This window comes from Panthera pardus, unplaced genomic scaffold (assembly GCF_024362965.1).
Source record: "Panthera pardus isolate Hobbes unplaced genomic scaffold, ASM2436296v1 HiC_scaffold_13, whole genome shotgun sequence".
Classification (NCBI taxonomy): Eukaryota; Metazoa; Chordata; class Mammalia; order Carnivora; family Felidae; genus Panthera; species Panthera pardus.
Window position 1 is genome coordinate 88,557,978 of NW_026526688.1, and position 11,756 is coordinate 88,569,733.

The 11,756-nt window shown below is 38.1% G+C and overlaps 1 pseudogene; it reads left to right on the forward strand.

The window, feature by feature from the left end:
- LOC109246754 (F-box only protein 8-like) overlaps positions 1 to 1,781 on the forward strand; it is a 105,239-nt pseudogene extending 103,458 nt beyond the window's left edge.
- The last annotated feature ends 9,975 nt before the right edge of the window (positions 1,782 to 11,756 follow it).

The window sequence follows — 11,756 nt, forward strand, 5'->3', positions numbered from 1 at the left end:
ATTTAAAATCTCTAGTGATTTTTTTTTAATTGAGAAAAATCAGAATAAACGACGTGTTTATTCTACATCAAACAGTGAAATAATATCCATAATAGTGCTCCCACAACGTCTAGAAATATGCAAATAAATACAATAAAATAAAAAAAATAATAAATTATCACTTCTAGGAAACAAAGAAAAAACAAAGAATATATATTAAAAAGAAAAAAGCCAGGTTTTTGCAAAGGCTAATAAAAGAGAAAAAAAAAATTCAGAAAGGACGGGTCAGCCAAGAAAGACAGGAGAAACAATTTTAAAATAATGGCAGGCCCAGAAGAAGAAATTTTGCTTGCGGAGGGCAGTTTCAGCCCATTCCAGAGAGTTCCAGCCTGTCTCTCCTGATAGCCTGACCCACAGATTCCATGCTTGCCCCCCCCCCCCCCCACCTTCCCCACCTCCAGAGTCAAGTGAGCTTGTTTCTAACAACTTGCAGATTGGTGAGGGGCTGTGGAGAGTGGCAGGACACCAGCAGCTACAGCAGGAAGGCCATAGAGAGCCCAGCTACTTCAGCAGACAGCAGAGCAGGATGGACGTCTAACACCAGTCGTCGTAAACAAGTCCAAGGAGGCATTGATATATATCATCCTTTGAAGGCACAGGAAGCTAAAGATCAGGAAAAATTCATTAATCTGGAAATGTTGGCCCCGAGCTAAGCTTTACCCTCTTGTCCTACCTGAATGCAACAGACTTCTGCCTAGGGTCATGCGTTTGGCAGGACCTTGCAAATGATGAACTTCTCTGGCGAGAGTTGTGTCAATCCACTTGGGGTCACTGTTCCATGTATAGTAAGAACCCTCCCCCAGGATTTTCTTTCAGAAAATTGTATATGCGGCTGGATGAAGGTAGCCTCACCTTTAATGCCAACCCAGAGGAGGGAATAAACTACTTTATGTCCAAGGGTATCCTAGATGAGTCACCAAGGGAAATAGCAAAGTTTATCTTCTGTACAAGAATACTAAAAAAGGAGATTCTATCTTGATGAAAAAAAGAGATGTCTTGGATGACCTTGTAATGTTGCATAATTTTAGAAATCAATTCTTGCCCAATGCACCAAGAGAATTATTTCGTCATATCAACGCCTCTGAAAAGCATGAGGAGTATCTTGAAAGTCTCATAACAAAGTTCTCACATAGATTCTGTGTTTGTAACCCCGATTTAATGCGAGAACTCGGCCTCAGTCCTGATGTTGTCTACATACTGTGCTGCTCATTGATTCTTTGCCTTGACCTCACTAGACCTCATGTAAAGAATAAAATGTCAAAAAGAATTTATTTGAAATATCTGTCGTGCTGCTCAACACATTAGTGAAGATTTTGTAGGGCACCTTTATGATAGCATCTACCTTTTTGGCCATGTGGCTGCAGAAAAGCACAGTTTCTAGGACTTCAGCTATTAACTTCAAACTGAAACTACCCAAGGATTTATTTAGCAGGTATGAGGCTTACATCAGTGCTGGTCATGCTAGCCTCTGTATACAAATCAAATACTAGAATGTACTCCTTTTTTTTTTTTTTCTTGTACTATTTTCTTTTCTGGCAATTTCCTTGAGTAACTAAAGAATTTTGCAGAGTTTTTTCTTAATTTTGCTTATCATGTTTTGCACAAAGCAGAGCCATTGTCTCACACAGCTGTTTAAGAATGTTAAACTGGCATTTTACTCTAAAAGATGGCATATTTCTGTATTCGATTTGCTTGGAAAACTATTCATTTCCATTCCATTTATAATTATAATTATTTTATTGTAAAGATTTTGACTAAAGCCTTTCTTTTTTTCTCTAAATAGATAGATAAATAAATAAATAAATAATAAAATAATGGGCACAAAATTATAGGTGCAGTAAGATAAAAACAAAAAAAAACAATGAAAGAGAGTTTTGCTTTTAATATTAAGAACTAGAAAAAAACAGACATCTATTAACAGGGGAATTGATAAATAATCTGGTGTAGCTTTCAATGGACTACTACATGGCAGAAATTGGTGAACATATATTTATATGGATAAATGTCAAATATAAGGCTACACACAAATTCAGTTTGAAGAATACATATTGTTACCAATTAAATGATGCTTTTAAATGTACAAAATAATATCAGCTTTAAATCTTACGTCATCAGAGGATTCTACCCATTTCCCTCTTTTTTGTTGTCATCTAAAACCCTAAAATCAGTTTCCAGTGTTAGTGTCATATTTGGACTTCCACATTTGCATCACTCTCTTTAATGTCACTATTGGCTTCGTTTTTGATGATTTTAACATCCACAGAGATAATCCTTGCAATTCCCTGGCATCTCAGTTTCTTGAAGTTCTCTTATCCGATGATCTTCACATTCCATCTACCACTCTGCCATAGATAAGCACTCCATCCTGAGCGGTCCAGCCATCACTTCCTGTCTCCATGGCTAAATATCTCTGGTTCAGCTACAACTTTGATGTTGCTCTGACTTACTGTGTCAGTTCACCAGGGCTGCTATATAACAACGTATCATGAACTGTGCGGTTTCAAACAACAGGCATTTATTCTGTCACAATTCTGGAGACCATAATCAAGAGTTAAGAAGTCCATAATCAAGGGTCAGCAGGGCCATGCAGAGGTATCCTTCCTTGCCTTTTTTTAGATTTGGTGGTTTCTAGGCTTCTTGGTGCTTTTTAGTTTGTGGCAGCATAGTGCCATTCTCCACCTGTGTCTTCACATGGCTCTCTTACCTCTGTGTCTGTTTCAGATTTCCTTTTCGTATAAGGTCACCAGTTATTACATTATGGCCACCCTAATCTAGCATGACCGCATGTTAATTTGATTACATCTGCAGAGACTATTTCCAAATGTGGTCACATTCATGGATACCAGGGGTTAGGTCTTGAATGTATCTTTTGGGGGACACAGTTCAACCCAGAACACTTACAAAACATTGGTCCTAACATTTTTTCTGTACCTCACACCTAGCGTGACCTCATTCTCTTTTACTAGCTTATAATTCCAAACTTCTCAACCTTCTCTGATTTCATCATTATATTATGGAAAGACTTGCTAACCTTTTGTTATTCCACATATACACTTGTACACCACATGTGGCTAGAACACACACGTAACCATGCATCCCCCCACACCCCCACACCCATAGCCTGCTCTCAATTAAAATTCCTAATCATAAACCTTGATTATGTGCTTTCAAGTTGCTTGACAATAATATTACATTTCACTATTCCATTTATACTCAGAAGTTTCCCCACAAGTATTTCATCCCTTCTTTTCCACTCCCTACTACCTCAGTTAATGACCTCGCCACCTAGTTCACTGAGAAGATAGGGACAATCAGAAGAGACTTTCCACAAGCCCCCACCCTACTTCCAATAATCCACCTGCATCTGAACTTGTATATTGTCCTTCTCTGCCACACATCTTCACCCTCTCACCTTGTGAACTAGATCACATCATCTATCACAGACAATGTCTTTGCTCAGCAATTTTCCCTTTCTCTTGTCACCAAGTTTTCCCTCTCTACTGGAATCTTCCCTAAGTACATAGACATGAACTTCTTTCGTACAAACAAACAAATAACAACAACGATAAAAACACCTTTCGTAACTTTACATCCCTTCCAGGACTGCTCCGCTTATCTCCTTGTCTATACTCACTTTTTCCAATTTAAATTTTCCCATTCTTTACTGAACCTCCACCTACAGGTTTTCGTTGCCAACACTCAACCAAAATGGGCTCTTCTCAAGGTCACCAATAAATCCCAATAACAGATTTCCATGGTTATTTCTCTGTTTTATTTTATTTGATCTACTATCATCATTTGATGTATTTGTAGCTTTGAGGAAATTATACTCTCTGTTGGTTTTTTTTTCTTTCTAAAAATATAATTCTTTCATGCACCTTAACTGCTTCCTCCTTGACTCTCAGTCACACTGGGCTTACGGGGGATCAGTATCTGGATTTCTTTTCTTTTCTATTTATGCTAATTCCCTTGGTGACCTTTAAATGTCATTTATATGTTAATGCTTCCCAATTATATACCTGCAATCTTCTTTCCCCTGCAATCCAGCTTCATATAGACAGTTACCCCTTTGACATCTTCACCTGGAATGTCTTAACACACGTATCTAATTGACTATACTCAAAGCCGAGCTTCTAATATGTTTATTCCACTGCCTCCACACATGGTCCATCTACAGATGTTTTAGAAAATTTCTAAAATTAGTGGGAACTCTTTTCTAACTGTTGAGGACTAAATCTTTGACCCGAGCCACCATAATTTTTCATTTGGATTATTGCAATAGTTTCCCAAGTGACTTTTCTGTTCTCCGTCCTTGTCTCTACCCATATTGCAGTGTATTTTTAACATACCAGAATTTTCATGTTAAAAGTGTGATTCTGTTCATGCTTCATTTCTGTATAATAGACTACCAATAGGTTTCCATGTCACCAAGAGTTGAGAATCCCTACAATGGCTTGTGAAAGGACAAAAAACACCTCTCAGCTTCTCTCATAGTTTATGTATAAACTTGATTTTTTAAAAATCCTGACAATATCAAAGTATAAAAAATCAGTTCTGGGAGGATGAGTCAAGATGGTGAAGAAGTAGGGGGACTCTAGCCTTTCCTCGTCCCTCAACACAGCTGTATTGAGGTCAGATCACTCTGAAGACCCAAGAAATCTGTCTACAAATGGCAGAAAGTTCTCCACAGTTGGAAGGAGACAGCATGGCAGGTTTGAGGTGGGTGAATGTAAACTGGGGAGGGAGGGAACACCAGAGCCACTGAGAGGAGGGAACCCTTTCTGTGAAGAGAATAAAAGGAGAGAAAGAGAAAGGGATTGAGGTAGTGTGGCATCAATTTAGCACAAGAGAAAAACCTTTCTGTACCATGGACTGGAGAGTAAAAAGTACTGAGTGTCCCAGTTCTTTTTTTGCAAACAGCTTTTTGAGCTGCAACTGAGGTTTTGGAAGCACGATACTTTCACCAGAGCAGAGCCATGGCAGGCACTCCTGGGGAGGTGGGAGTTGGCATTGGAGTGTGGACTGTGCTGTAGCGATCTCCGGGGCACACTGGGAAAGAATGATCCCCTTCCTGGAGTACTTTTGGAAGACGGTTTATTGCCTCGTCAAGGACAAAAGACCCTGCGGGTGCCAGCCAAATGCCTTTCACCAGCAGGTTGGAGAAGGGGAGAAGATCTGTGCTGTGCCGTGTCTTTTAAGACTTCAGGTTTTGAATCCCTGCTGCGCACCAAAGAAAAAATGCAGGAGAGGTTTGGTGCAGGATGAGCTGACTCCCCCTGCTATTCTGTGAGGGCTGCCTGAACAGCAGGAGTTGTGATCCCTGGACCAGGGATGAGATATTGGGGTGGTGCTATTTTCCCCACCACCACCACCATGGTGGGACTTCAGAGAGCAACATAGCAGCCCCTGGTGAAGGCAGAACCAGCTAACACTAAACCCTGCCCTCCCGCCTCTCACCCCCCCTCCCCCTTGCCTGCAACTGCTGGTTTACAGGGGCAAGACTGACTCTGAACCCACACAGCCTGCCTCTCTTCCAGAAGACCAGCACAACCAACACCCAGGAACCAATAGGAAACTCTCTTTTTCTTTTTTTCTCCTTTTTTTTTTCTTTTGGAATTGAGCTCATTGTTCTTTTATTGTTTTATTTTGTTTTTCATTTCCTTTTCTCTCTCTCCTTTTTTTCTTGTTGATAAGACTTTTTTATTATTTTCTTTTTCCTTCTTTTTTCTTTTCTCTGGCTTTTTTTCCTATTTTTTTTCCTTTCTCAATCGTTGAAATCAGCCTTATAGTTTTGGGTTTGTTTTTGTTTTTTTGATTCTCTTTTTATTTATTTTTCCCCTTTCCTTTTTCTCTTCTTTTGGGATCAGGCTTCACTCCCTCCTCTCTTCCCCCAGGGTTACCTCAAAAAACAAATCAAAGCACACTTAGTTAAAAGCTCAAACACTCCACCACTGCAACCAAGGAGGAGCTCTGCAGCGGACTGACCAGTGGGATGGAGCAACCAAAACACAACAGCAGATTGCGACAAAGCACACACAAGAAACACTCCCTGGAGTGCCAGGCCCTGGACAGTGTATGATCACTTTTTAATATAGCAGTACTCTCAGGTGCAAGAAACATAATAAGCTTTTAAACCATGCAAAAGACAGAAACTTAACCAAAATGACAAGATGGAGGAATTCTCCCCAAAAGAAATGTCAAGAAGATTTCTTCTTGAAATCACAGGCAAGGACTTGTTCAAAGCAGATATAAGCAATATATATGAACAAGAATTTAGAATAATAGTCATAAGACTACCAGCTGGGCTTGAAAAAAGCACAGAAGACACCGGAGAAACCCTTGCTGCAGAGATCAAACACTGAAGAACTAGTCAGGATGAATTAAAAAAATGCTATAGCTGAGATGCAAAATGAACTAGATACAATGACAGTGAAGATTTAATAATCAGCAGAAAGAATAGGTGAATTAGAAGATAAAATTATGGAAAATAATGTAACTGAAAAAAAAAAAAAAGAGGGAAAGAGAATTGCTAAATCCTGAAGGGATGCTTAGAGAACTAAGTGCTTCTATGAAATGAAACAATATCCATATCACAAGATTCCCAGAAGAAGAAGAGCAAGAAAATGGGGCAGAAGTCTTATTTGAACAAATGATAGCTGACTTCCCTAATTTGGCAAAGAAAACAGTCATTCAAGTCCAAGAATCACAGAGAATTCCTTGGGGAAAACAGCCACAACAACAACAACAACAACAACAACAACCAGACTGACACCATAATGTATCATAGTGAAACTTGCAAAATAAAAGTATAAAGAGAATTCTGAAAGCAGCTAGGGACAAAAGGTACTTAACCTACAAAGTAACAAGGTAGACACATAAGGTTAGTAGCTGATCTGTCCACTGAAACTTGTCAGGCCAGAAGAGAGTGGCAGGGAATATTCAATGTGCTGAATAGGAAAAATATGCAGCCAAGAATCCTTAATCCAGCAAGGCTATATTCAGAATAGAAGGAGAGATAAAGATTTTCCCAGAAGGGGAAAAACAACAACAACAACAACAACAACAACAACAACAAGAAAACCTAACACAATTTGTGACCACTAAACCAGCCCTGTAAGAAATTTTAAGGGGGATTCTGTAGTGCAGGAAAAAAAAAAAAAGACTAAAGCAGCAGACCAGAGAACATCACCAGAATCACCAATGCACAGATAGCACAATGGCATCTTTCAATAATCACTCTCAATATAAATGGACTAAATGCAGGGCACCTGGGTGGCTCAGTCAGTTAAGCATCCGACTTCGGCTCAGGTCATGATCTCACGGTTCGTGGGATGGAGTCCTGCATTGGGCTCTGTGCTGACAGCTCAGAGCCTGGAGCCTGCTTCAAATTCTGTGTCTCCCTTGCTCTCCGCCCCTCTCCTGCTCACGCTCTGTCTCTGTCTTTCAAAAATAAATAAATGTAAAAAAAAAAAATTTAATGGAGTAAATGCCCCAATCAAAAGACATAAGGTATCAAAACGGATAAAAAACAAATCCGCCTATATCCTGCCTACAAGAGACTCATTTTATTTTATTTATTTATTTTTTTTTTTTAAATTTTTTTTTTAACGTTTATTTATTTTTGAGACAGAGAGAGACAGAGCATGAACAGGGGAGGGGCAGAGAGAGAGAGGGAGACACAGAATCTGAAACAGGCTCCAGGCTCTGAGCTGTCAGCACAGAGCCTGACGTGGGGCTCGAACTCACGGACCGCGAGATCATGACCCGAGCCGAAGTCGGACGCTTAACCGACCGAGCCACCCAGGCGCCCCAAGAGACTCATTTTAAATGTCAGCACACCTGAAGATTGCAAGGGGTTGGGGAACCATCTATCATACTAATGGAGGTCAAAAGAAAGCCAGAGTAGCCATATTTATATCAGACAAACTAGATTTTAAAAGAAATACTGTAACAAGTGATGAAGAAGGGCATTTTATCATAATTAAGGGATCTATCTCAAGAAAACCTAACAATTATAATTATTTTTGCCCCCAACTTGGTACAAATAAATCAATTAATTAATCACAAACATAAAGAAACTCATTGATAATAATACTACAATGATAGGAGACGTTATTACCCCAATTATAGTAATGGACATATCATGTATGCAGAAAATCACCAAGGAAACAATGACTTTGAATGACACAGTGGACCAGATGGACTTAACAGATATATTCAGAACATTTCATCATAAAGCAGCAGAATACACATTTTTCTAGAGTGCACATGGAACATTCTCTGGAACAAATCATACACTGGGTCACAAATTAACCCTGAACAGGTACAAAAAGATCAAGATTATACCATATATATTTTCAGAATATAATGTTATGAAACTTGAAGTCAACCACAAGAAAAAAATTTGGAAAGCTCTCAAATATATGAAGGTTAAAGAACATCCTATTAAAGAATGAATGGGTTATCCAGGAAATTAAAGAAGCAATAAAAATATACATGGAAGCAAATGAAAATGAACATACGACAGTCTAAACCCTTTGGGATGCAACAATGGCGTCCTAAGAGGAAAGCACATTGAAATTCAGGCCTATCTTAAGAGGCAAGAATGATCCAAATACACAATCTAACCTTACTCCTAAAGGAGCTAGAAAAGCAGAAGCCAATAAACTCTAAAGCCAGCAGAAAGGAAATAATAAAGATTAGAGCAGAAATAAGCAGTTTAGTAACAAACAAACATACAAATAAGCAAACAAACAAAAAATAAACAGTAGAAGATCAATTAAACTAAATGCTAGTTTTTGAAAGAACAAAAAAAATTGGTAAACCCTAGCCACATTTCTCATAAAAAAAGGAAAGAAGACCCAAATAGAAAAAAAAAAAAAAAAAAAAAAAAAACTAAAAGAGGAGAAATTACAACCAACACCACAGAAATAGAAACAATTATAAGAATACTATAAAATATAATAAGCCAACAAAATGGACAATCTGGAAAAAATGGACAAATTCCTAGGCACTCACACACTACCAAAACTCAGTGGGAAGAAACAGAAACTTTGAACAGGCCCCAAACCAGCAAAGAAATTGAATTAGTAAAATAAAATCTCCCAACAAATAAGAGTCCTGGGCCAGATGGCTTCCCAGGGGAATTCTACCAGCCATTTAAAGAAGAGTTAATACCTATTCTCAAATTATTCCAAAACAGAAATGGAAAAAAAGCTCCCAAACTCATTCAATAAAGCCAGCATTACCTGGATTCCAAAACCAGACAAATACCGTACTAAAAAGGAGAATTACAGGCCAATAAACCTGATGAATGTGGATGCAAAAATTCTCAACAAGATACTAGCAAATTGAATTCAATAGTACATTAAAAGAATGTTTCACCATGATCAAGTGAGATTTAATTCTGGGCTGCAGGGCTGGTTCAATATTTGCAAATCAACCATTGTGATATACCACATTAATAAAAGAAAGGTCAAGACCCATATGATCCTTTCAAAGACTCAGAAAAAGCATTTGACAAAATACAGCATCCTTTCTTGATAAAAACCCTCAAGAAAGTAGGGATAGAAGTAACATACCTCAACATCATAAAAAACATATATGAAAAGCTCAGATCTAATATCATTCTCATTGGGGAAAAACAAAAGTTCATGTTCCTGACATTACCCCTAAGGTCAGGAACATGACAGGGAATGTCCACTCTCACCACTGTTGTTCATAGTACTGGAAGTCCTGGCCTCAGCAATCAAATAACATTAAAAAATAAAAGGCATTCGAATTGACAAAGAAGAATTCAAACTTTCACTCTTTGCAGATGACATGATACTCTATATGAAAAACCTGGAAAGATCTCTCTAAAAACCTGCTAGAACTGATACACGAATTCAACAAAGTCAAGGGATATAAAATCAACATAAAAAATAACTTGTATTTCTATACATCAAAAATGAAGCAGAAGAGAGAGAAATCAAGAACTGATCCCATTTGCAATTGCATCAAAAACTATAAAACACCTAAGAATAAACCTATCCAAAGAGGTAAAAGATCTGTACCCAGAAAACTATAGAAAGCTTATGAAAGAAATTGAAAAAGACATAATGAAATGGAAAAAAAACATCACATGCTCATGGATTGGAAGAACAAATATTGTCAAAATGTCTATTTTACCGACAGCAATATACACATTCAATGCAATCCTTATCAAAATAACACAAGCATTCTTCACGGAGGTAGAACAAACAATCCTAAAATTTGTACAGAACCAGAAAAGACCCTGAATAGCGAAAGTAATGTTGAAAAAGAAAATCAAAGCTGGAGACATCACAATTCTGGACTTCAGGCTGAATTAAAAAGCTGTAATCAAGACACTATGGTACTGGCACAAAAACAGACATATAGATCAATGGAACAGATAGAGGGCGCAGAAATAGACCCACCAGTGTATGGCCACTAATCTTCGACAAAGCAGGAAAAAGTATCCATTGGAAAAAGGATTGCCCATTCAGCAAATGGTGCTGGGAAACCTGGACAGTGACATGCAGAAGAATGAACCTGGACCACTTTCTTATACTACATACAAAAATAAATTTGTAATGGATGAAAGAACTAAATGCGAGACAGGAAACCATCAAAATCCTAGAGGAGAAAACAAGCTATAACCTCTTTGACATTGGTGAGAGCAACTTCTTACTAGATATATCTCTGGAGGCTAGGGAAATAAAAGCAAAAGTGAGCTATTGGGATCTCATGAAAATAAAAAGCTTCTGCACAGTGTAGGAAACAATCAACAAAACTAAAAGGCAACCAACGCAATGGGAGGAGATATTTGCAAATGACATATTGGATAAAGGGTTAGTATTCAAAATCTATAAAGAACTTATCAAACTCAACACCCAAAAAACAAATAATACAGTGAAGAAATGGGCAGAAAAAATGAATAGACACTATCCAAAGAAGACATCCAGTTGGCTAGAGACACATGAAAAGAATTCAGCATCATGTTGGTAGGATGTGGAGAAAGGGGAACTCTTTTGCACTGTTGGGGGAATGCAAACTGGTTCAGCCACTTTGGAAAACCACTTTTGAGGTTTCTCAAAAAGTTAAAAATAGAACTACCTTACAACCCAACAATGGTACCAATAGGTATTTACCCAAGGGATACAAAAATACAGATTCGAAGGGGCGCATGCACCCCAATGTTTATAGCAGTGTTATCAACATTAACCAAATTATGGAAAGAGCCCAAATATCCACTGATTGATGAATGAATAAAGAAGAAGTGATACACACACACACACACACACATATGTACATACAATGGAATACTACTCAGTGATCAAAAAGAATGAAATTTTGCCATTTGCAACAACATGGATGGAAATAAAGTGTATTATGCTAAGCAAAATAAGTCAGTCAGAGAAAGACAAATATATGATTGTGCTCATATGTCGAATTTAAGAAACAAAACAGATGAACATAGGGGAAGGGAAGAAAAAAATAAGATAAAAACAGAGAAGGAGACAAACTCTAAAAGACTCTTAAATACAGAGATCAAACTGAGGGTTGCTGGAGAGGAAATGAGTGGGGGATGGGATAAATGGGTGATGGGCATTACGGAGGGCACTTGTTGAGATGAGCACTGGGTGTTACATGTAAGTGATGAATCAATGGGTTCTTCTCCTGAAACCAATACTACATTGTATGCTAACTAACTT